This window comes from Gopherus evgoodei, chromosome 5, assembly GCF_007399415.2.
Source record: "Gopherus evgoodei ecotype Sinaloan lineage chromosome 5, rGopEvg1_v1.p, whole genome shotgun sequence".
In the NCBI taxonomy this organism is placed as follows: Eukaryota; Metazoa; Chordata; order Testudines; family Testudinidae; genus Gopherus; species Gopherus evgoodei.
The window spans coordinates 120,256,786-120,282,260 of NC_044326.1; the positions used below are offsets into that span (position 1 = coordinate 120,256,786).

Below are 25,475 nucleotides of genomic sequence, written 5' to 3' on the forward strand. Positions count from 1 at the left end.
TTTTCAATATCCAAGGACCACATTAACCCTCAGATGTAGGTAAGATGCTGTACTACCATGAGGGGGGAAACTGGAAAAAATCTAATGTTTCTTTAAAAATTTGTGTAATAGAATCTTGTATAAAAAACCTTAAAATGTCTTTATTATAATCACATAGTTACTGCATGACAGCACTACAGGGCAGAGTTACAGTTGTCTGGGTGCTTTAACTGTGCACGTCTTACCTTAACGTATTTGGATTTCTATTATGCATAATCTTAATTCTGACTTTCCGACTGGGGATAGCTTTGGGGTAGTTTTAACATCCCCGTTTTTCATCATTAAGTAACTGATACCTACTGTTCACCTTAACGTCAACTTAACACAGTTTTTTTTTGGTCTAGGAATTAACAGTTACATTTTGATATCTACATCATGGAACAGAGTGTTGGAGATACACAGGACCAGAGCTACGTATACTCAGATGTTTTGATTCATAATAATTTGTACAAATCTTCCCACCCACCCCCAGTTGTTTTTACAAGCGTTTGTACAACTAAGTTTCAGGTTCAAACAAACACAAAAATCCAAAGTGAAATTTCATCACAAACTTTGGTAGTGCCTAATTTTGAGTCAACTCCCACTAGTTTTGGACAGTTTCCTCATCCAACCATAAATCACCTCAATTTCACATGAAACCCTGGCTCAAATTCACAGTTAATCCAGAATTGCTAATCTCAGCAAGCCTTTTTTGGTAGCTCAAGTCCAGAGTTTGTAATGAATCCCATAACCTGGTATAAACTTGCCTGGTTTGACATCTTAAAAGGGAAAGTTTCAGGGCTCCGCTGTGAGAGCCTTCTGACTCAACACAGATTGAGCTGGATGGCAATATGAAAAAACTGAAATGACTCAAAAGAAAAGACCTGTATGATCATCCCCCAAAAAAAAAAAAGAGACACTAGGTTTTTTCCTTTTGCAAATGTAATACTTCAATTGTTACTAGTGATAAAGGAAGATGCTTAGGAAGTCTAGAAGCTGGTGAAAGAGCACATTAGTTTAGCTTATTGATGGTTGTATCAGCAATAATGCTGGTGTACTATATCTGGCGGTAATAAGTCACCAGACAGGAAAAAAGTGCAAGTTTTCAGCAATTCACTCACTTGTGAACACTACAAATGGAACTTTTAAAAAAAAAAAAAGCTCACCTCAAGATAGAAACCAACCGTGATCTTTATCGAAACCAATACAGCAGGCCAGATCAGCAGCAATTCTGCTAGTGAATAAGGATGCCATGCTATTTACAAAGATAATACACACAATCATTGAGATTTAATACTGTGATAATTCAAAATGTAAAGGGCTGGCTATCTCTATATCAGCAGTCTAGGGGCTTGTATATTTAAACATTTTAGAAAAGTGCTTATCTTTGGCTACATGATGAAGGGGACTACAGATTACGCTTTTATTTTTATATTCATGGAAAGAGACAGAAGTGTGTATTGAAATATGTTTGAGAATGGGAAAGCTTGTACTTGAACAACCAACTGTGTTGAATTAATTTTAAAATGTAGCACAGTAAATGACAGCTTGGCTTGTGGTGTACCAAAAGGAACATGGCTCTACCATTTTGATAGTGAAATAGTTTTCCAGGGACCAATCTGTGTTGCGCTTTCTGAAAGGACACCTATGTCGATAGAGAATATATTAGAGTTAATAAGCAGCAAATTAACAACAGTAAAGTCATTATCAAACCTTCAATGTAAGTCACAGTAAGAAAAAATAAAAACCTCATACATTGTCATCAGTTTTGCCATTAAAAACTATCCATGACATCCAGCTCTCATGAGTTACTTAGGTAACTAAGTTTCAACAAATAAAAGGAAAGGAACTGAAACTCCAATTGAAAACTTTGTTGAGGATATGTCTAGACTATATCTAATTTCACATTCTGCCTGCAGATGTCTCCCTTAATCTCACCAACCTATTGTAGCACACACAGTAATACAGAAGCTAAAGGAGAGAACAGTCCTTAACTCATAGCCATTTTAAAACAAATTTCTTGCACCTTTGGAAGTTGGCCTCAGAACTGAGTGAAAAGTTGATCTAACAAGTTTGGATTAAGAGTGGGAACATGAAATCCACTGAAGTGGAGAGGGCATTAGATTTGGAGCCAGAACATCTTGGTCTGTCATTGACCTCATGGGTGACTGTAGGTATGTCACTTCAGCTCCTTGCCTCAGTTTCCCCATCTGTAAAATAGAGTAATGACACCTTCATGTGTAAATCACTTGAAGATCTCTGAATGAATATTGCAATGGGAGTGCTATTATTGTTATTTTACTTCTTGTCTTAAGATGAAAGTTGTCTATATAAACTTCAGAGCTATATATTGGAGTGAGCAAAGAATATAAAACATCCCACAGCTACCAGCACAGCAATGTATTTATATACATCAGTAGTATTTCCACCTCAAGTTAAAGATCTGTCAGTTCCGTTAAAACCCCTTACATTCAAGCAGCAATGATTTCATTTGAAATATAACTGAGCAGGTTTATTTTTTAAAAAAAGTGAACATTGTTGACATTTTTTGATTTAGGGGGACAGTAAAGAATCATAATAGTTTGCACTTAGCTTGACTTGTATCCATGTTTCATTCATATATTTTCTTCCATGCATACAAGAAGTTATCCCAGTATCTGGACAGGGACAGCTCCAGGTACCAGCGAATAAAACAGGTGTTTGGGGCAGCAGGTCCCTCAGTCCCTCTCGGACCAAAATACCCACTGCTGAATTGCCGCCAAGGAATGAAGTGACACGGTTTAGCTGCCATCGAAGTGCCGCTGATCGCAACTCCCCCCCACCTCCCCTTCACCGTTTGGGCGGCAAAAAAGCCTGAACCGGCTCTGTATCTGAGGTGAAAATCAAAGTAGTAAAAAAAAAAAAAAAAAAAAGCACCTGGTTTGGATGGCATTCATCTTGAGATGCTTAAATATGGAGGCAAAGATGTGGAATCAGTCATCTGTTCACTGTGCAACAAAATAGGGACAGAGGAGAAAGTGCCAGAAGAATAGACCCTCAGTATCATAATCAAGTTACCAAAGAGAGGTGAGCTAAACAATTGTTCAAATTGCAGAGGAATAACACGTCTATCTGTCACAGGAAACTTATTAGCAGCAGTCCTCCTTAACAGAATGAAAGGAAATATAGATACCATCTTACGTGAACAACAATCTGGATTTAGACAAGGGAAATCGTGCAGTAAAACCTGAGATGGATTACTGAGAACACAATTGAATTCCAAGGCAGTCTTGCCATCAATTTTGTGGACTATCAAAAGGCATTCAATAGTGTAAACAGAGAAACAATGTGGAATATTGTGGAATTTGGAATTCCAACAAAATTAATTAACATTATGAAGGCATTCTATGCCAACGCAAAATACTGCATTAAAATCGAAAATGGATTGAGTAAGCCATTCAGTATCAAGACTTGTGTAAGTCAGGGGTGCATCCTGTCTCCTATTTTGTTTATGCTAGTCATCGACTATGGATTAAAACAATGCAACAGTGAAACATATGGCCCAAAATGGAACAATTCAAGGCTATTTGATCTAGACTTTGCTGACGACATCACTCTTATCAATGAAGATGCCAATGGACTACAAAAATGCACAAACAAAGTAAAAGAAGTAATGGAGAAGATAGGTTTGAGATACAATGCAAAGAAATGTAATATCCCCATTAACCTGACTATAGGGACAGAACTCAAAACTGAAGAAGAGAAACTGGAGAAGGTGGACAATTTTACGTATCTTGGAAGTATCATCAGCCAAGATGGTACCAGTTCCAAGGAAGTAAGAAGAAGGGATCAGGAAGGGAAATACTGCATTTGGAAGGCTCAAAACCATCTGGCAACTCAAAAACATCTCCCTCAAGACAAAACTGAATGTGTACAAAGCAGTTATTGCCATCACAATATATAGCAATGAGACACGGCAACTTACCAAGAAAGATATGCAAAAGCTGGATGCATTTCATCACAAATGTCTGAGAAGAATATTGAGAATAACATATAAAGATAGGAAGACAAATGAAGAAGTCAGAAAAATTACCCTCTCACAAATAATCTGCAGAAGATGACATCAGTGCCTGGGACACATGCTGAGAATGGAAAAAGAATGCTTACCAAATAGCCCTTGAATGGAAGCCAGAAAATGTAAGAATAAAATGAGGAATACCATGAAAACAAACAGTTCTGAATGACATCAAGCAACTCAAGAGGAAATGGGAAGATTTGGGGAGAAGGGCAGTTGACAGGCAAGGACGGCAAATGTGGGTAGCCCAATGCGCAGCAAGGCACGGGATGGGCTAAGGTAAGGTAATTACTTTTAATTCATTTTATTGTGGAAAGTCCTAGGGATTGAATCAGACCCTGCCCCTGAGTGGGTTGGAGGGCCTTGCAGAGTGAGACCCTGCCTAAACTCACCCAGCAGTGGCAGCTCCTATCCCACAGCCCCCCCCCAACACCATTGTGACCTCATAAATGAGGTTGCAGAACCACTCAGGTTTGGCCCAGCCATCCCTCCATCATGACAATGGAGTCCAAATGTGAGGGAGTGGCATCACAACCTGGTGCATGGGGTCACAGTGCCACTCAGATTTGATCTGGCCACCCCCTTCATGATGAGCAGCACTGTGAATCCATGTGCAGGTCACAATGCCTTCAGCAGCAGGCAGCCAGGCCCAGCTTCATGGGAGAGGAGTCACAAGGAGCTGCCGTGGGGTAAGTTTTACAAGTTGTTTTTACATTTTATTGCATGTTATTTCACATTTGCAAAAAAAACACAGGGCTCAAGCTCTGGGTTCAATTCCTGGCTCTGGCACAGATTACTTGTGCGACCTTAATCTCCCTGGGCCTCCGTTCCTAGAAAATGGAAATGACAACAATATTATTATTCCTTTGTCTTTTCTATTTAGATTGTAAGCTAATTTTGGCAAGGATTGCTTCTTACTATGTGTGCATACAACACCTAGTTCTGGGACCTGATCTAGCTGCTTGCCTCTAGCTGCTTCTACAAATAACAACAGAGTTACTAAATTTTACACTGGTGTAATTGAGAGCAGAATTTCACTATGAGTACATCTTTGATGTAATTACTATAAATACCTAAAAGCAGCAAAGAGTCCTGTGGCACCTTATAGACTAACAGACGTTTTGGAGCATGAGCTTTCGTGGATATTCCATACATCTGACGTGGGTATTCACCCACGAAAGCTCATGCTCCAAAACATCTGTTAGTCTATAAGGTGCCACAGGACTCTTTGCTGCTTTTACAGATCCAGACTAACACGGATACCCCTCTGATACTATAAATACCTAAAATATATCTTTATATTGTGCACTGATGAAGGACAATCATAGTTTATAAATTACTACAGGCACTTCATATGCAATAAAATATATAGTCCCTGTCTCATGGGGACCTGAATCTTGATGCTTAAATCTAACTGATGTCAAAAATGTATTTATAGGATTAAATTCTACTGTCAGTTTACCTAGCGTAAATCTGAAATAATTCCATAAGCTGCAGATCCATCACTAATTAACTAAAATCCCCTAACAAGAAAATTAGCATAATATTAAAAAATAACATACAGAGTTCATAGCCAACTCTGGGTCCTGTCCTGCAGCTGGCCCCTACAAAAACCTCCAGTTATTCTCCCAGGAATACCACATGCAAAATAGCTAGAAGAGTTAGACTCAAGAAAAGCCAAGACATTCACAGTTGAGGAGAGAGTCTCTAATACTTACTCACAAGTGTAAAAAACATCCTGGTTATTATTCTTCTGCCTTCCTCTTGGGTACTCAGGTTTAGGGGGTTTAATTCTTAACTGTGACTTTCCTTGCTTTTATGGTTCACATTACATGTTGTCTTAATAGAGATTTTGTGAATTATACACACATCAGCGTATCTTTCTTATTAGTTCCGGTAGGTGTTAGACATTGTTACACTGAGGCTGTACTTAGTGACACTTGGAACTCACTTCTGTGAACTTGCAGACACTGTGGAAGTAGAGAAATAACTGACAGGAATTTGTAGGGGATCTTAATGCATGACAGTCTCTGTTAGCCAGAGTCAGGCTAGCTGTAACCTTAATAACGCAAGATTTGTAGAAGCGAGGATTGTGAGAGGCGTGTGGAAAAGAACTGTGTGAGAAGTTGTTTTTTGACCTTGTGTAGATAATACAAAACGTAGACTGGAGTCTCTTAAGTGACAAAAACAAGATATCAGGATGACCTATGCATAAACAAAATGCAGCTGTTGCTTATTATTGTCTGTAACAAAAGTATAAATGCTTGCTGTAATTGTTTACCTGTTGAGAGACCTGTCTAGGAAGGGGAGACCTTATGTCCTAGTGCACTCTCTCCCTGCTGTAGCTGCTAAACAGAATAAAGTATCTGACTCTGCTGCACCCAAACAAAAAGCGAGAACTGAGTTTTTCTCCAACAATTTGGGGGCTTGTCCGGGATGGCAACGCCTACTGAGACACAGGCAGCTGCTACGGATCATTCCCCTTCGAACCCCATGGTGCCACAAGAGAGGTATGAGACCTTTTGAAATCTCTGTTGGGGTATCGGAGGAGGACTGTCCGTGGGGCCTTCTGTCCCTGTTGGGCTTACAACATCTGAACTTATTGACTGTGCAGCAAGATCAGATGCAGAGTGGTAATGGGGAACGGTTTTGCCACCCCAAACAAGGTTAGGTTGAAGCAGTACTGGGGAACTGCTTGGTTGACGAACAAGGGTAATGCATAGGGAAATGCATAAGGTATGCACTGGTGCCGAGGGGTTTTTACCACCTCATGGTATTGAGTCCGGACGTAAGGTACACATGCATCGTGGTATATGGAAATAAAGGCCTTGGTGTGTGGGTGTGTGTGTACACCAGTGTGAGTGACTGTTACCGGAAGACGCCCAGAGTACTCTGTGAAGTGAAAGTTCGTGACCAGGACTACTCTAATGCAAGTCCAGTAACTAGAGGATCTTAGAAGATCCGACCCATGGTGGGCTGACTCGGCCTCGCATCGTCTGGGTCTAGGAGCATGTGAACTCATCTTCCCTCCCCGTTTCCTTTTCGTGTGGGCTACTGACAGTCTGATCATCTCACTGGATGGAATCAGAGTAAGCGGCGCCGTCTCCCTGAGACTAGCTGATGCTTTTTGCTGAAGGGAGATGTAGGAGGGTCGTGGCCATCCTCGTTTGCCTTTTCTGTGTAAGTACCCCGTAGGGAGAGACCCTTAGTTTATGTGCCACTAGTGCGGACAGGGCATCCCCCCTGTGTGTGTGAGTGGAAAATGGGTGCGGGACAGTCTAAGCATTCCACCTCACCCTCTAAGGGTACCCCAGCATATTACATGTATGGACATTATGGTCCTAAAACCTGCAGGTATTTAGACAACTGTAATCTTTACCTGCATGAAAATCCATCTAAACAATGCCCACTAGAAGGTACTTTCAATCTAGACAAGATCATACATCTAAGAGGAGCTTTTAATCACCAAAAAAGCCTCTGACACAGTGAGAGTAATTTGTCTATTGAGGAAAGGAACAGGTTAATTTGAAATTCAGCTTGGCCCAGAGATAAAGGGAAAGATGCTCTGCGTTCAAGGTCAAGAATCAATGCAGACAATGCTAAGTACAAAGAAAAACTGCTTTCGGCCTCAGCTGGCTATGAAAAAAATATATAGACAGAGGCAAACCAAAGGCAATACAAGTTAGAGAACTGAGATTACATTTGCAAAGCTTAACTGTCCAGTAAGGTCCAACAGTGTGCCCTTGCGACCCTGGAGCCGGTGTGGCTTGGTGACACCGAAGAAGCCATAGGCAGCCGACCTGGACTGGAATCTCTGAAAGAGATGCCGCAGGAGATTCCAGGGTGTAAAAGAACAGCCCTCCCAAGAGCGGAAGCATGTTGGAAATCCTGGATAAGCTGCATACAGGATAATCTCCCGTCCACCTATTCCCCTTCTCTGAACGTTATACACAGACGTGGCCAGTCTGGACGTATGTGTGTGAGTATGAAAATGGCTTAGGGCATTAATGTATTTCCCGAGTGATATGGGAGCGTTCCCAACATTCTACATTGTTGTTTTATTATTTTATTAATGAAGCTTTAAAATTCAGTCATATGGTGTGTTTTCTTTATCTTCCCCCAATGTCCTGCTGTGTCAGCCTGATCACCTGACATGAGGGATAGATTGATAACAGAAATTTGTCACATTTTGGTGAGCAACTGAGAAGGGGGGATCCCTGCAGAATTTACATCATTTTTTTTGCCCTTGTTTTATGTTTGCTTTGCTTGGTACTGTTGGTGTTATCTGTTGAGGATTGCATGATTAAAAGCATGCCCACTCTCAGCCGCTGTAAGTCTGAGAACTGGAGAGGGGTTTATCATTCTTCTCTCCACCCTGGTTGACCGGGAAGGGTGGCAGATGGATCTACCCCAGTTGTAGCAGGACTGGGCAATAGAGAAGTTGGAGAAAAGGGAAGAGATGTGTACTTGATAACTAGAATTGAGCAATTAAGAGCACAGATCATGAACCAGGCAGCAACTCAAATCTACGCCCAGGGCAAGTTGCAGGCCTTGAGACAGGACTTCCAGGTAGAAAAGGAAGCCCTGGTTAAGCAAGTACCGGTTCTTCAGGGACTTGTCAAAATGTAACCATTTGTGCTCAGCATACGCCATAACAGCAGTGTGTTTGCTACAAGCGGAAATTGAATAGTTAAACGCCAATGGGCCATGCATTTTTGCCCAGATGGCAAGCCTCACGAGGGAGGCCTTGGGTAGTCTTGTGAGTAAGAATGTTTAAGGGAAGAGGGAATGGTGGGGGCTAATTGAGAAGCCCACCATCCTAGCTAAACTGGCAGTGGAACAAAGTCGGTGCCCATAGAAGGGATGGGTCAGCGAGAAAAGCAGGATCGGGCCCAAGCAGGCAGGCAACAGACAGAGTTTGGAAAACAGGTTCGAAAATTTTGAGGGTGTAGTGGAAGGAAGGAGTCAGTAAGTATAAGCATGGGGATTTCAAATACCCAGGACAATACTTGAAATGATTATTTGAGTTGATAAAAGTGGTTGTTGGGAGAGAAGCAAGTGATTTAAGGAAGAAGTGAGAAGTTAACTCTGTAGTTGCCGGAGGGAACAGCAGTTGAACTTTGTAAAAATGCTAAAGAGGAAAGTTCTTGGTGTCTTTAAAATGTTTGTAAATAAATTCAGGCAAAGAAATTATTAGATTGCAATCATTTGGCTATGAACAATTCAGTCAAATTAGCTAAAGAATATATACAATGCTATGTAATTGAAACTCTATTAGGCTCTAAGGGTCCACTATAAGTAGCATTTTCTTTCAGATCATTGTGTATTTGAAAGCAGGAGTTAGAAGTAAAAAGCCATCAACATTCTGGTAAAGTTAATTATGTCCCTTTTAAGGTAAGAATCTTTAAGCTGTGGATAGCTTTGGATCCAGAAGCAAGCCAGAAAGCATCTGTATTAATGCAAATTATCTAATTGATAAGGTAGAAGCCACTGAAACCTGGACTGCCTATGAAACAAATACAAGAAAATATGGGATGATTCCCCTATTTTGCCTGAAATCAATAAGGGTATTTGTATATTTTAAGCAATGATTGACTGCCCAGAAGGGGTAGGCCTCTGTTTTTTGTCTTTCAGATAATCAAAGAAAACTGATGCCAGCTGAACAGCATTTAACGTACCATGCATTTACTGGCACACTAGGAATTATGTTTTGTGTTCTCTGTCCTGTCTTGTGGTGTTTGTCTCGTGGCCAGAATTGTTGTGTTTAATATTTTTATAGGATAGTCTAGATTAAAATCAAATAGAAGGGTTAAATTAAAATGCAGATACTTGTCTTGTTCAACTTGGAATACAAAGTGTTTGGATACATCAGGAAAATGTGATATACTAAAGTCTAATACATTTCCTTAAGTAAGAAAAAGAAACTTCATTGGCCAAATCTTTTAATTGAAAAATTGTTATTAAAATTTGCATACCAACAGTCTTTGGAAGCAAAGACATGAAAAGTTAACCCACTCCCCATATTGTACATGGGATCCTTCTGGCTACCTCAGATTTCTAGCCAGAGGGCTAGGGATGGTGGGAAGCTATTGGACACCAGAGGTTGTATTGAGTGAACTCCTCAAAGTGGGTGTGCTTGTCCTGGCTTGTTGCTCCAAAGCTCTGTAATAAAGTTATTTTAGTGGAAGGGTATATGTGGCATACATTGAATAATAAGACTAATGTACTGTATAATGGCAATGTTTATGTGTTCATTGTTGGGAAAAGTGGAAGTATGAGTGAAGAGTGGGAGTTTCATTTGTAGGTCAAAAGAAGCCAAGAAGGGAAGAAGAAAAAAACAAGAGTGGATTAACTGGAAAAAAATAGCTAGCAATCTCAGGCTAAAGATAAGACACAGGCCTCATTCAAGGACACTGCTCACAGCTAAGACTTGGCTGACAACCAAGAAAAGAGGAGGCTTGAATGTGCCCAAGCAGCTATGAGATCTGCTAAACACTGCCAGGCACTAATGAAATGTGTTAGGTTTCTTTTCTCACAGGTAAAGAAGCACTACCCAAAGACCCTAGCAGCCCTGCCACTCCTTGGGACCAGGAGACTGGATGTATGTACAGGTCCACCAACGAAAGACTGCTTTGGCTCCATGCTGGAAAGGCCCTTATTAAGTCCTGCTGACCACCAACACCACTGTGAAGTGCCAAAGACTGACTGCTTGGACCCATGATTCTCATTGCAAAAAGACTCTGCCACCTCAGGAGGATTCTCCTACTGATGATTGGCCTATTTCTTCTTCTAGTTCTGCTGTGCCTTCTGGACAGCAGGGAAAAATGACAAGGTGAAGTGCTAGTAACCTCTCCCTTGTCCACTGACAGATCTACTGTGCCTCTGAATTTTTCTAGAAGCAGCAAAACCATTACAGGGTGATGTGCTGGTAATCTCTCCACTGTAGGATGCTGAACCATGACTGTTTCGGGAAAGAAGAAGGAACACTCACTCCACTGAAATTGCCAAAGTCCAGGAATTCCTGACTAGCAAGGACATTAAGAACTGATCCTAGTGAAGAAACAAAGAATTATACACTGGCAGGAAGAAATTTGTGGGGCCCATGCTTGGGAATGTGGTATTGATTGGATTTTGGAGTTTATTCTACAGGCTGTACCCTGTGTTTTGGATAAATCCTTCAGCATGTATTGCTCTTCCTAATTGGATTTTAAATGACAAATACCAAAGGCATCTTGTTGCCACTGCCTCTGCCATCTCCTCCATTACACTATTACCTCTGTAATACATCCAAATACAGACAATGCCATATATTTGATAAAACCAATGGCCAAGGCCCTCACACTTTAGTGATTTATTTAAAGATTGTTTGGAAAAAATATATTTAAAGTTCAGGATATCCCATATAAGCAAACAATTGAGTGGAGAATAAATGGATCAGTGGAAATAGAAATCTATGATATCATTACAAATGAACCCCAAGAATCTGTAATTGAAATTGATGGGTTCTATAGTGAAGCAGATATGCTGGCTATTCCGGGAATTTGTACTGTGTTACATGAAAGAAGCCCTTATTGTTATTTGGTCACCCAATTAGTGATTAATTAAACAAATACCCAAAGAGTTTGTTCTGCCACTGGAAATGTTACCTGTATTGAAATTATTCCAGTAATTAATAATGTAACCTGTACCTTATTGCAATACACCCCCTCCTATGCTATTAATGTTAATGTCTTTTGAAAGTACCTGAGTATAGTTAAATAACAGATCAAAGAGAGATGTATTAGGATATCAATGGACTGTGATTAATATAACACTAGGGACTGTCAAATTTACATTGCCCTTATCCAGTTTCCAGATCACCTCTACATACCCAAAATGCACAACAGAGGGCCTGGGTTATTTCCCCCGGAAGAAGAGGGACTTGACTGGATCCCTATGGGATGGGGCCAATAGTGCAGCAGCCATTTGGAATATTCTTAAAAGCCAAGAATATGATGAGAAATTAGGCCAACTAGAAAAGGCCACTAGCCTTATTTCTGGGGCACAGCTAACCTAAGTACGGGCTGGAGTTGGTGTGTTACATGTTATTTCCACCCTTAGTTCAATGACCTAGAAGTTGCTGACAGAGAGGGTATTGATCATCACTGAGGCTGGGAAGGCATTGCAGTGGAATCTAGTATGTTTAGAAATTCAGGATTTCCTGAATGACCAGCTGATGGCCATTCGGAGTGATCTTGAGCACCAGACTTGGCCCACTGCCCTTACAGACACATCAGGAGTACCATCTGATCTGTGGTCATGGAGACATACTTGGACACTTTCTGAGTGGAAGTGTGGACATTCACAGTGCTCCTTCCAAGCATTTGGACCAGTTACGGGGGTATGGGCTCCCACATACTGAATCTTGCTGGGTCCATGGAAAGGATGCATGTGGGACTGGATTATTCACCGAGACATCTGGGAAATTGGACCACCTGGTATACCTAACTAATTTATAGTCAGTGCCCCTAGAATAACACCTGACATTTCGATAGGAATAGGGAGTTAATGGACATTTTGGTTGTTAGAACCCCTACAACTTCAGTGTATCCATAAACTGAAGCCAAGGGAAGTTGTCACTGTTCATGATAACGTTTGCTGGGAGGGTAGAGGACAAGGAACTATCCTGATAGGACACCTACTTTTTCAAGCTAATAGCTGTGTGTATGTTAAAACCACCACATTGCAAGATATACATTTTAATCTCATTACCACTGCAGGCAATCATATTGTTTATTGGCTGCAGATAGAATTTTGCAAGTAGCCTTAGTTTCCAGATACCCTTTAATTGGACCAGCTTAGTACCTGATCGATTTCAAAATTTGCTTTCATTGTTACCAGAGGTTCAAAGAATCTCTGAAATACAAGGCCAAATGCACATGCTTCAAAGTATGTATCAAGTTGAAAAAAATGCCTTTCATACATCTTATGGAATGTTTACTTTAGGTACTAAGTATGATATACTGTGCTTTGTGACCAAAACTGTATAACAACCCCATCATATTATTGCATTGGGAATGTTATTGCTTGTATTGCTGTTAGTTCATTTAGGATTATGTTGTTGTTGTAGTAGTAGTAGTAAAGGATGTACTAAAGGAAATACCTTTCATGCCCATGCTAATCATGCATTGTCATTACAGCCAATCAAAACCCCCTAAGGTTGAAACATCTGATGTAGAATCTGAAATCCATGGCTTAATGCAAATAGAGGTTTGAAAATATTTGTTGTACTAGAAGTACAAAAGGGGGGAATGTAGAAGTAGAGAAATAACTGACAGGGATTTGTAGGGGATCTTAATGCATGACAGTCTCTGTTAGCCAGAGTCAGGCTAGCTGTAACCTTAATAACGCAAGATTTGTAGAAGCGAGAATTGTGAGAGGCACGTGGAAAAGAACTGTGTGAGAAGTTGTTTTTCGACCTTGTGTAGATAATACAAAATGTAGACTGGAATCTCTTAAGTGAGAAAAACAAGATATTAGGATGACCTATGTATAAACAAAATGCAGCTGTTGCTTATTATTGTCCGTAACAAAAGTATAAATGCTTGCTGTAATTGTTTACCTGTTGAGAGACCTGTCTAGGAAGGGGAGACCCTATGTCCTAGTGCACTCTCTCCCTGCTGTAGCTGCTAAACAGAATAAAGTATCTGACTCTGCTGCACCCAAACAAAAAGCGAGAACTGAATTTTTCTCTGACAACACTAACACTGTTTTGCCTTTTCATATTTGTTTCGAAATCAAATATTTGTGATTTGTGGGGAGCACCCTGATGTGTAGTAATTGAAATAAATTATCATGCTATTATAAATTTTAAGTGGCATATTTTCTTCTCTGCTGTGCAGTTTGCTCATTCACAGTTTTTTAATTGAAAACAGCAACAGCTATAAAATTACAATATTAATTACAATAAAAGAAAAGAGACTGTTTTCTGCCTAAACCGGTATGCTTCCTCATGGCTCAATTCTGCAACGTACAGTACAGCACACTCTGGTCCCATCTAGAACAGTACCTAAGCATGTGTCCAACTTTAATCACCTGATTAGGTACCTGCTTACATGCCTAGCTACTCAGGGTCACTGGAACTTAAAGTTAAGCATAATGTTAAGTGCTTTTCTGGATAGGCCTAGAGTGCTCTGCAGTCAGCTGATTACCAAAGTTCTTTCACACGATGGTATCCATTAGAAGAACCTTTTGAAGTGCCTGATTATCAGAAAGCCTAAGAAAGAAATACCTCAGTAGCTAGCTGATATGCAATGGGGCAGAGTGATTTCCAGTACATTGGATAGCTACTTAAAAAAATTAATTACATTTCTCTTCATGAGTTTTTGAATTTCAGATGCTGGCTTTATAAACTTGCATTTCTTTGCTGGCCATTTAAAGTGTCCATTTATATTCATGTATTCTGTTTTATCTATTGTTTTATCAGACAATTTCAATATTCTGGCTCTATATAAGCCATTTCCCTTACTCAGGAACTGCACTCTGTAATAACAGCAATCAATGCAGTTCATTCTGACAAATGTGTGTCAGAAAAAGACTGCTGTGACTTTGAAATATTGAAAGTGACTGATAACATAATATGTGAAGCAGAATAAATGCATACAAATGGAATTTTTAGCTGAGCAGTCCAAGTATGAACTAAATACAGTGTCAGAGTATTGCACTGAAAGCTCTATGTGCAAGCAGTTACAATGGCAAATTACTAACAGCACTCTGCAAAGTGTTTTATGAATAAAGCAGTGAGTACAGTTCTGCTCGGCTGTATCCTTTTTTGTGTGTTCCTGCACTTAGTCATGAAGCAGAATCAAGTCATGTTCAGGAGCAAAAGGTGGGAATGGAAAAGTCACTTAGTTTTTATAAAAGGCATCAGAGTCAACACAAAAGGGACTAAAGCCTTGGTTTACAATGGGGACAAAAATCATACTAGTAAAACTGGGTCTGATTCTGGTTTTAAAACCAGTTTGGGCTAACATGGCTTATCTAGCACTCAGGTAATATATTAAAACCATGGTACAGACTGGGACCAACAAATCCTGAAAACTGATCCACAAGAGCAGGTCCTCACACCTTCGCTGAGCCCCACTGAAATTATGAGAGCAAAGGTCTGTCCAGGTAAATCTGACCACACGATCAGGGCCTACACAGGAACTAAGTTTTGAAAGCCTACCAATTAGAGGTTTTTTCACATTGCCTTTCATTTTTTTTTCAAAAAATAATCTGATTTTGCAAGAAAACCTGCAAAAGATTGTGAAGTGTTTTTGCTGGAAAATCAGACCATTCTTGAATGAAAAATTCACGTAAGAATGATTCTATTGTCCAGCAAAATCTCAAATTATTGTGTATTGATTTCATTAATGTTTGCAAATAAAAATGGCCTTCCTAAACACCACTAGTAGCGGCTTAAAAGTACAGCTAACATCCCATCCACATTGGCAAGATAAATTGCATTAGCCTGAACTGGTGTTAAAATGTGTTTAAAACCAGCTCTAACACACTTCATTTCTTCCTTTAGACAGGCCACATATGTGCAGGGCTGACGAGAGTGGGAGGAAGCTGGCATAAATTACCGGGGCCTGGTGGTCCGGAAGGGGGCCCGGGGCCCGGCTTTGTTGGCCCTGTTTAGCTGGTTTGCCCTTCCTGGAGGGCCTGAAAAATTTTTTTCACTGGGGCCCGAACCTGCTCTTGGTGGCCCTGTATATGTGGCAAGCAAGAACTAAGGAAGAGAAAGCAGCCACTAAAAACAAAGCCTGTGCTATTTGAAAACCTCCCTCAACTTGTTGCACACAAGATTCCCACACTATCTCAACTAAAAAAAAACCTCACCCCCTTTCCTGGATTTCATCCTATGAACAGGGATTAACAATAATACAAGTTTAGCTCAAGCTTTCTTCCCAGGTTTGCCTGCTCCTTATGTTCCTTCTTCAGGACTGCTCAGGCCATACTCCAGATCCTCTCTATTCCTCCCCAAAGAGCAACTCCAAACTCTCTTACATCCTGATCATCTGCTTCATTGAGTTGGCAGAACCCTCATTACCCTGCTCCCATCAGCATCAACATAGGTTAACTGGGCTGGCTGTTTCAAACAAACACTGCCTGTCCGTTATACGAAAGTTTGGTTCTAAGCGACCCGAAATCCAACTTCTGTACCAGTTAGAAATACAAAACGAGAAAAGATCACTGAGGGTAGCAACATGCTGGAATATATTTTAGTTTTACTGTTATTTCAATTTACAACTGAGCACTTTTAAGTGATGGATATATAAACACTGCCAATATAACATTATAATATGAGGAATGCAAAATAGTATTTTCATGACCTTGGATTAGTACACAGCTATCTGACTTCCATGGGAACTGCTTGTACATTTGAGGGCAAAATTTGGCCCTTTACTTGTCAAAAGTCAGTTGCTTAAGGCCAAAAAAAAAAAAAGAATCTAATTAGTAAGAAATAGTTTAGTGGGTATACCGTCAACTTTAATACATACAGAATAGAGTGCTTCTTTGCAGTGGCTTACACAATCAGTGGGGATTCAATTTGCATAACCAGTTTTTCTTTTTATAACTGTGAACGAAGTGCTATCATGAAGACAAGGGATTACTACAATAACTTGGACCACGCTCAGGGTAGGCAGGGAATGTACAAGCTTTCATACATGGCTCTTGCATTGCACCTCAGTTCCAACCTGCAGAATCCCTCTGACATTCTAGCCTGGGGCATCTATTGAAGTAAAACTGCCAATCATGCTGAACTGTGTAGTTTTGTGATTTATCTGTGACCAGCTTCCTTGAAATGGCACACTGTATTAAGAAAGCTCCAGTGCCTTTCCCCAAGACTGTCTCATCATGTGCCATCTGCAGCTCAGCTGCATTAGGATCTTTTAACCTCTCCTCCACCAATTAATAATAAAGCAAAAAGCTGCCTTAGACTTTTAGCCGTGTTTCTATTTGTGGTTCAATTTATTTCAACCTTTATTATGTATCTGACTTAAGCCCCACAAGCACCAGTACCATCCAACAGGGGGCAGTGTAGGCAGAACCAATACAGTTAGTTTTCCAAGCCCTTGTCCGGGAATCTGCTCACTGCTAGAGCACCTCCTCCTGGTCATTCTGTGGATTAGCCAATTCCAGGTTCACGACCTCCTTTCCACCTCTCACCACAAGCTCTGCCTTCTCTTCTTGGCTCTCAGCGAGGCAAGATGCCCTGCGTTCATGGCTTAGCCCCCTGGCTAAGTCACGTGCCCTCTCTTCCACGGTAGTAAAGTCTCTTCTTAGCCCATGTCCAGACTAACCCGCGGCATCGGCAGGTTAAAATCGATTGCTCGGGGATCGATATATCGCGTCTAGTCTGGACGCGATGTATCGATCCCCGAGCGCGCTTACATCGATTCCGGAACTCCATCAACCCGAACGGAGTTCCGGAATCGACACGGAGAGCGGCGGACATCGATGCCGCGCCGTCCAGACGGGTGAGTACCTCGATTTTAGAAATTCGACTTCAGCTACGTTATTCCCGTAGCTGAAGTTGCGTATCTAAAATCGATTTTAATACCTAGTCTGGACGTGGCCATACAAATGGGCTCAGGCCCTCTTCCCATCCACTGCCCAGCTGGTCCGCTTCCCGTGTGGCTAGTAGAGGAACCTGGGCCCATCCTCTAATTCAGGCTCCAGCTCAGAGAGCCTCAACAGCAGCCAAGGTCTCTTCCATTCTGGATTTTACTGCCTCTTCCCTGAGCCTTTCCTAACTTTCCACTTCTGCAGGTTTGCCAGCCCCAAAACTTCCTCCTCTAAGGGAGTTACCTTTTCTCTGTAATTCCCAAACACACCTCCCATCACTCAGGGAGTAGCTGCTGACTACTTCCCTGCAGCCCCCGCTCTACTATCAACTTCCTGTCTTTATATACCCAGCCCAGACCCTTCCTCCTCAGCTGGGCTTCCTCATTATTCAGGCACAGGATTACTGAAGCCATCTGATACCCCTCAACTGTGGCCTGTCTTGTTAATTGGCCCACTTCCTAGCCTAATTTAACCCCTTCAGGGCAACTGTAAGAAAAGCATGTTTTGCTGTACCATCATCACCAGCTGCACGCAGCAGGGGAGGTGCAGACAGATAAGCCAGGCAACTCCTTTCTAGACAGTGTAGAACTCCCTGGGGCATTCCACACCTTGGTCATGCAGTGGGGTGGAATGTGGCGAGAAAAAGCTTCCCTAGGATAGTGAGGGTCTGTCTTCATAATAATTATTATTATGGGGAGGTTATTATTTTTGGTGATACGCTACTATGGGGAGTATTGGTTTAACTTGTAAGGCTATACTGTAAACTTGCGGGTCAGAGGTTCTCTGGAAGTAAGAGAAGGAGGACACTTATGTGGAGAGGTGGGAGGAGGAGGATGGATTGCTTGAGGTGGGCCTGTAAAGGTCCACAATGACAGTTTTTTGCTGGTAAGAAATTTTATTGGGATGAGACTTTAAGCTCTTCTCATAGTTCCACTATTGTTCCTGGGCCACTGGGCTAGATCCACTGACACAGAGACTAGGTATACAGAATATAGCAACCCTCCTTTTCATCTAGGGTCAGAGGTCTGCTGGAGCATCATGGAGAAAGGGTGACATTTTCAGAGGTGGAGACTTTAACTGGAATTTACTTTAAAGGCTTCCTATATAACACATCTCTACCCATGACAAGACAGAGACTTTCTGAGACCTGTGGGTTTACTGAAGTGATAAAAATGACAGAAGAGAGAACCAGCTGCTGTGAGCACAGCCAAAAGCTACACCAGACATGTTAGGAAGTATGCTGCACGTACAAGCCTGGTTCTCTCTCTATGCATCTAAAATGTGGATTCTAGAAAGCATGATGAATGAGGTACATGAAGCAAAGCTTTGAAGCTGCCACCAGGAAAATCACTACCAGTCTCTATTTCTTTTGTTTATAATTGTAAAAAAAAGGGAACTGCATTCACCTTCTGAGTCATTAATTCATCATAACTTTTCATCATTTCTGGTAAGCTGTGTGGTAGGTTTCTAAAGTAGCAATACTGAAGCTCCGTGTGCCAAGAACTTCTCCTCTGAAGTCATGAGTATAATACATGCAATTGTTATGATCTTGTTTTCTGTGTGTACAGCTTCAAGTGTCCAGAAGTTTGCTGAGGCAGTTGCCATTCTGTAAGGCACAGCTGACCCTGCATGCTACAGAGGAGTGCTTTCTGTGCTTTCTGATGGTGACTTTACCTTTGTTCTTACATTGTTTCCCTTCATCTCAAAGTAAAGTTGCTTAAACAAATAGGAACACAGTTGTTTATTGTGTATGAAAAATACAACACAATTGTGGCTTGATGTTAGTATACAGCCTTGTTTGTCAGCCTGAGACAGAATTTTGGGTTTGACTTTTGATACTCTTAAATCCTTACTAATATGTCTGAAGAACAAACAATAACAACAGTGTTGCTTCTGCCCAGCCAGATGGGTTTGTTAGTAAAATGAGAAAGAGATAATAAACAGAGCACAGCTAAAGTGTTACAGGGTATGGTGTGAGTATAATATATGAGCATAGACTGGAAGGCTGCCTGGCTCTTCTCTCAAGCCAAGGTCAAGCAACTAGTTAGGAGGGGGATGGGGGAAAGGCAGAAAAACATTAAAAGCCAAAGAAAAGCCTGGCCTTGGCCAGAGCACAACCTCACCCTCTACCCCTCCCAGGGAATACAAAAGAGGTGAGACAAAGACCCCAGACTCATGACCCTCCAAAATGGAACATAAGGGGTGTGACTAGGGGCATGCACTACAGGTATATTTGGGTCTGCTAAGGAGGAGGAGGTGGGAATGTGGACAGAGACAATGCTCTGTGGCGTTAGAGCTGGGAACAGATCACTGGGAAACAGACTCTGCCATTGTGTAGAGCTATGGATATGCTTGTTTGGAACTAACCCTAATAAACATTGCGTTGCCTGCATTTCGGACTTGTCTGCTTTCTGGCTGCATGACAAGAACTGGGGGTGGGGGTGAAGGGAAAGCCCTCTAACACTTGATTTTCAGAGGCATTGAGCACTGACAGCTCCCAATTACCACAGTGAAAATCAGACCACTGGCCTCTGAAACTTATTAAAAAAATTTACCTTTTCTCTCTCTAACATCATCTATGGTTTGGATCCTAACACAGAACTGAAAAATCTGAGTGTAATAGGAAAAGTGGAGATGTGAATGAGAACCAATCGTTTAGCTGTTGCCTTATTCTTGACCTACAATAGACACCACATGCTCAGAACTGAACAACTGCCATAGCGCCACGGGAAATATAGACTTCTATGACATATCCTAATAGAATTTACAATTATTTTTATACCTCCCAGGAGCGCAATTGAAGGATTTAAGGCTCAGGATTGAAGAGAGTTCTTAATAGGTGTCACATTGCATGTCAGCACACAGTTCCTACTGAACCAAGGGACACATCCTCTTGGAATTTTTCCTGTAGCATTCAGTAGTTCGCAGTATTAAAGCCTCTGTCATTACTTTAAAAAAAAAAAAAAGAACTCTGTTGTGTTGCCTATATGGCTGCTGGTGGATAGAAAGTAATCTATTAAAGGCACAAAATAATAATAATAAAAAAAAGTATTCTAACTTATCTGAGCACATTGATTTGTTGTCTAATGGCATGTATTTGTATTTGTAAAAATCTGCCAAGTGATTATGAAGTCATTGAAACAAGTTGCAAGGTACATTATTCAAATCTTTCCTAGAAAGATTTCACTATTATTTTGATACCTTTACATTGTATCTGAATTCTAGATGGAGTGGAAGCAACTGGTTTCAGAGATACAATTATACAGACAGTGGTCACAATGTCTATCTGTGACCCTGAGTGGTTCCCTTCATATGGGAATACAGCTAAACAACAGTTTCATTAAATTTTTAGAATCTTTACTGTTCATATTTTTGTTTCAGCTCACAACAAAAAGTTTATACATAGATTGAAAGACCAGTTCCTTCTTTTTCTAAAGTGTCCAGTTTTTAGCCTTTTATTTTAATAAATAATATCACAAAAATGCTTATTTGAAGACATTTTGATATTCCACTTAGAGCAGAATTACTTTCCTTATTTACTGTTTGCAATTTCTACAGTGTGCTGAAAGCCAAAAGATTTTTTTCAGCCCCAAATGCTTAAATCTGCAGAATTTCAAAATAATATCTAATATTTTGTTTTACTCTTGCTTTTTTTAAACCTGTTAGTTAAAAAAAAGGTAGTTAGAGAGGCTATTGATATGAAGGTTTCAGAATGTGTGTTTAATTACTGTATCCTCTGCTAGTCCTTGTCTATGCACAAACTTGCAATGGTGTTATTTTAAACTGAATTAGTTAAATTAGGGCAAACTTCTGTGTGGACACACTTATATCAGTTTAAAACTAATTACATGAGGTTATCTTGTGCCTGTAAATTTATGAACAATAAAATAAACAGATGTAAGTACATCCACATAGAATTTTGCACCTATTTAATTAAATCAACTTAAAAGTCACATCATTAGTTAAACTGCTGCATCTGTATGTGTAGACCAAGCCTTAACCTGATATGAATGTGTCCACACAGCAGTTCCATTGTCACCTTAGAGTGTCACTGTGTTCTTAGTTGGGGGCTGTCTCAAGAGTCTTTTGGTCTCAATCAAACCATTGTTCTCCCTTGTTATGGGGACTCCCCTATGCTCGGTGTTTCCTGTTCTGAAAAGGTAACAATGAGCCCTGTGCTGTTCATGCTCCCTGAGATCAAGGATTTTTTTTTATTATTATTCTTATTTTTGGTCATCTTGCAAGACCTTATACAGCTGCACTCTAGGAATTCAACACTGTTCAGCTCATGGCGCTATACAGAATTTGGATATTTCATAAATGCAGAGACCTGCATTTTCACATAAATACGACTAGCCCAGGAGAGAGCAGGAAATACCAGTACATTTCAAATGGATAACTTATAACATTAAGGAATTTGAAATAGTCATATGAACATTTGCTAATTCCACCCCAGCAAAATTTATTTCCTGCTGTCTAGAATATAGATTGCTGCAACTGATGATTATTCATCCTTCCCATTAGAAAGAGAAGCAAAGGTGATTTGTAAAACCCTCATGATAGTAGTCATGATAAACAGTACTAAGAGACCTTTGAAAAACCCGCCATGTAAGCAAGCTCTCTCTTCATGGTGTCTGTTTCTTAAGTACTGTTCAGGTTCAAATGCTTAAATTTAAATTGATAGAAGTAATTAACAATGGAATATAAGAGGGTCTAATATGGGTCCTCTGCCTGTTAGTGATCCCTTGTGGCAGGATGGGGAAATACACCACTTTACTCTGTCCCCTTTATGCTGCGACTTTCAATTCGGTGTTTGTCAAGTCCCTGTTGTGACCCAGCCCTCTGGTCAGGTTAGTAATCACCTCTGCCCCCTTCAGGAAGCTAGAGAACCCTAGGTCTCCTGGGTTGAAATAATTTGTCTCCAGAGTTTTGGTGGGAAAAGGCACGGGGACCCCCCACCCACCCCCCGCACTGGGTTTCAGCTCAGGGCCCTTGTTTGGAACAGTCAGAACCAATCCTTCTCAGTCTCATGCTGCTCTCTGAGCTACTTCCTACCTCTCCTCTTCTGTAGGCTTCCCCTGCCCTGCGTCTCCCCTCTTTCAAGTGGTGGCTTCTCTGACAGCTTCTCCTATCTGCTGGAGGAGTCTTCTCTCTCTCTGCAATCTCTCTGGCAGCTTCCTTTCTCCTCAGGAGCTCACCCTCACACAGAATTAGGTTTTAGTCATGTGCAGGACCTTCCCTGCCTAATTAAATGCCTCCCAGTTACTCAGTGAGTTAACTACTCAGAGGTGAACCTGAGCTGCCTTATTCCCACTTGTGGAGCCTGTCAGAGGTAGGCTGAGCCTTTGATCCCTAGAAGATCAGCTTCCCTCTCACAGAATCTCATAACCAGGGCTGGCTCTAACTTTTTTGCCACTCCCCCAAAGTGCTGCCCCAAGCACGTGCTTGGTCGGCTGGTGCCTGGAGCCGGCCCTGCTCATAACAAAGAAATAAAAAGTTCTTTAAAAAGGGAGATCACATAGGTGATGATAATCTAACTCTGTAAATTGTTCACCGGCACTGCCCTGACAGGCACATTCTGGCCCACCTAGGTGCATGGGGTCATGTCCCTTCTGGTCAGTCATCAGTCCTGATGATATAATCAGTTCTTTGCTCATTAGTGCTAAAATTGCATAATACCAGTTCAGACTCCCCAGACTCTAGAGATCTCATAAACTATCCATCCACCTACTCTCCCACGCTGTGTTAGAGTATTAGAGCAGAGGACTGAAAATCAAGAATGCTGGGTTCTATATTCCTGACTCTGCCACTGACAAATTGTGACCTTAGGAAAGTCACTTAACTCCCTGTGTCCTACTTTACCCATGTATTAAGGGGAAATTGCCTTTCTTTTCTCAGAGGAATGCTATTATTTATACAGTGCTTCAAAGATCCTCAGATAAAAGGTGCTATATAAGTGCAAGTTTTTATGCTTCTTTCTCCTTACATATGCCTTCAAAATAATATACTGAAATGCTGCAATTCTGAGACAAAATAAAACTGTACTTTACTTAGAACTGTCAGACCTGCATATTAAATGTCAATGCTTCAGATGAAGGCATAACTAAACCTCCTTATTTGTTCAATATTGTACCATGGGGAGGGGGGCGATTTTTTTTCTTAACTCTAGTGGTGATCATGTCTAATATGCCTTGCAAGTATACCCCTGCTTGCAGAAGCTATTATTTTATCAGTAACAAAATTATAGTTACTATTAATACAGTGAAAATACTACTACTATTTTGCACATATATATCACTCTTGAACTGAAGATATCAAACCTTCACGTACAGGACTGGGCAAAATTTCTAGTGACTTCAGTGGGACCAGGATTTCATCCTTGGTCTCCAGCTTCTCTCTGTTTCCATTTCTTAAAATCAAACTCATGTGACTAATGCTCAGAACAAGATGACTTAAGACCCTGAATGGCACCTGATCACATCACTCTTCCCTCTCTATGTAGCTGTTCCAGAGCTTAGATGGCTGGGAATATTCCTTGGAAAGATTATAGAAAGCATTTTTGCTTGCTTATTTTGCATAGTGAATATTGAGCGAACAATGGGAGAGTCCTAGATATTTTCTGCTGAGCTTACATGGTCACATTCACTGGCTGTTTCAATATTTTTGACAAGCAACTCCTATATATATACACACACAACATTATAGGGAGTTGCTTGTCAAAACTCATTTATATATATATAGGGAGAGAGAGAGAGAGAGAGAGAGAACATTATATATATAGACATCATTAAAGGGAGTTGCGTGTCAAAAATATTGAAACTTTCAGCAACTCCTATATATATACACACACAACATTATAGGGAGTTGCTTGTCAAAACTCATATATATATATATGGGGAGAGAGAGAGAGAGAGAGAGAACATTATATATATAGACATCATTAAAGGGAGTTGCGTGTCAAAAATATTGAAACTTTCAGTGAACATGACCATATATGCGCAGCAGAAAATATCTAGGACTGTAGCATTGTTCGCTTGATATACACTATGCAAAATAAGCAAGAAAAAAATACACACACACGCACTCTCAAATATATAACTCAAGGAATTTAACTTCATCACTTATGTAAACTTTTAGATTTTTGTTAAAGTTTATCTCAGAGCACAAGTCAGGCAAATAGTTCCCAATCAGGAACATATTCACTGAATATTAGTCCCTTTCTGCTCATAGAATATCTGTGAGCAGATAATGATTTCCTTGAATTTATGTATTACTTGAAATAATTCAACAACCATCTTTTTTAATATTATATTCTATTAAGTGAATGCAAATATTTAAAGATCAAACTGTGCTGCTTAGCTGTAACTGGTCAGATAAGTCACATAGCATTATATCTGGTTGTTTTTTTTCCCTGTGATGACAAATGCACAAGCACAATTCTGGCACAATTACTTGGATAGGAGAATTTAAAATTCAGTCTTGTGAATATTCAGTATCATAACTCTGACATTTGCTTTCTGGAGATATTTGTGCCAGTATCTGAATAGTCTGAATATTCAGAGAAAGTGAACACAAGGGGCACAAGCCTGAATGAAACATATTCATATGACATAATGAAGGATATATAATAAGACAGCCACACAGAAGAAATTCCGACAAAGCAAGTGTGAAATTTGGTCACTTGCCTTAAGCGCAAATATTTAGCAATAGATTTGGGAGAAAAGGTTGGGAATAAATAGGAACCATATAATTCACTCAGACCTTCATTCAAAATTCAAACTAGAAACAAAAGTATATGTGGTTTATAAAA

General features: G+C 40.5%; 1 protein-coding gene across 1 annotated transcript in view; it reads right to left on the reverse strand.

Moving 5' to 3' along the window:
* GRID2 (glutamate ionotropic receptor delta type subunit 2) overlaps positions 1–25,475 on the reverse strand; it is a 1,091,344-nt gene that overhangs the window by 84,647 nt on the left and 981,222 nt on the right. The gene's annotated exons all lie outside the window — the stretch shown is intronic.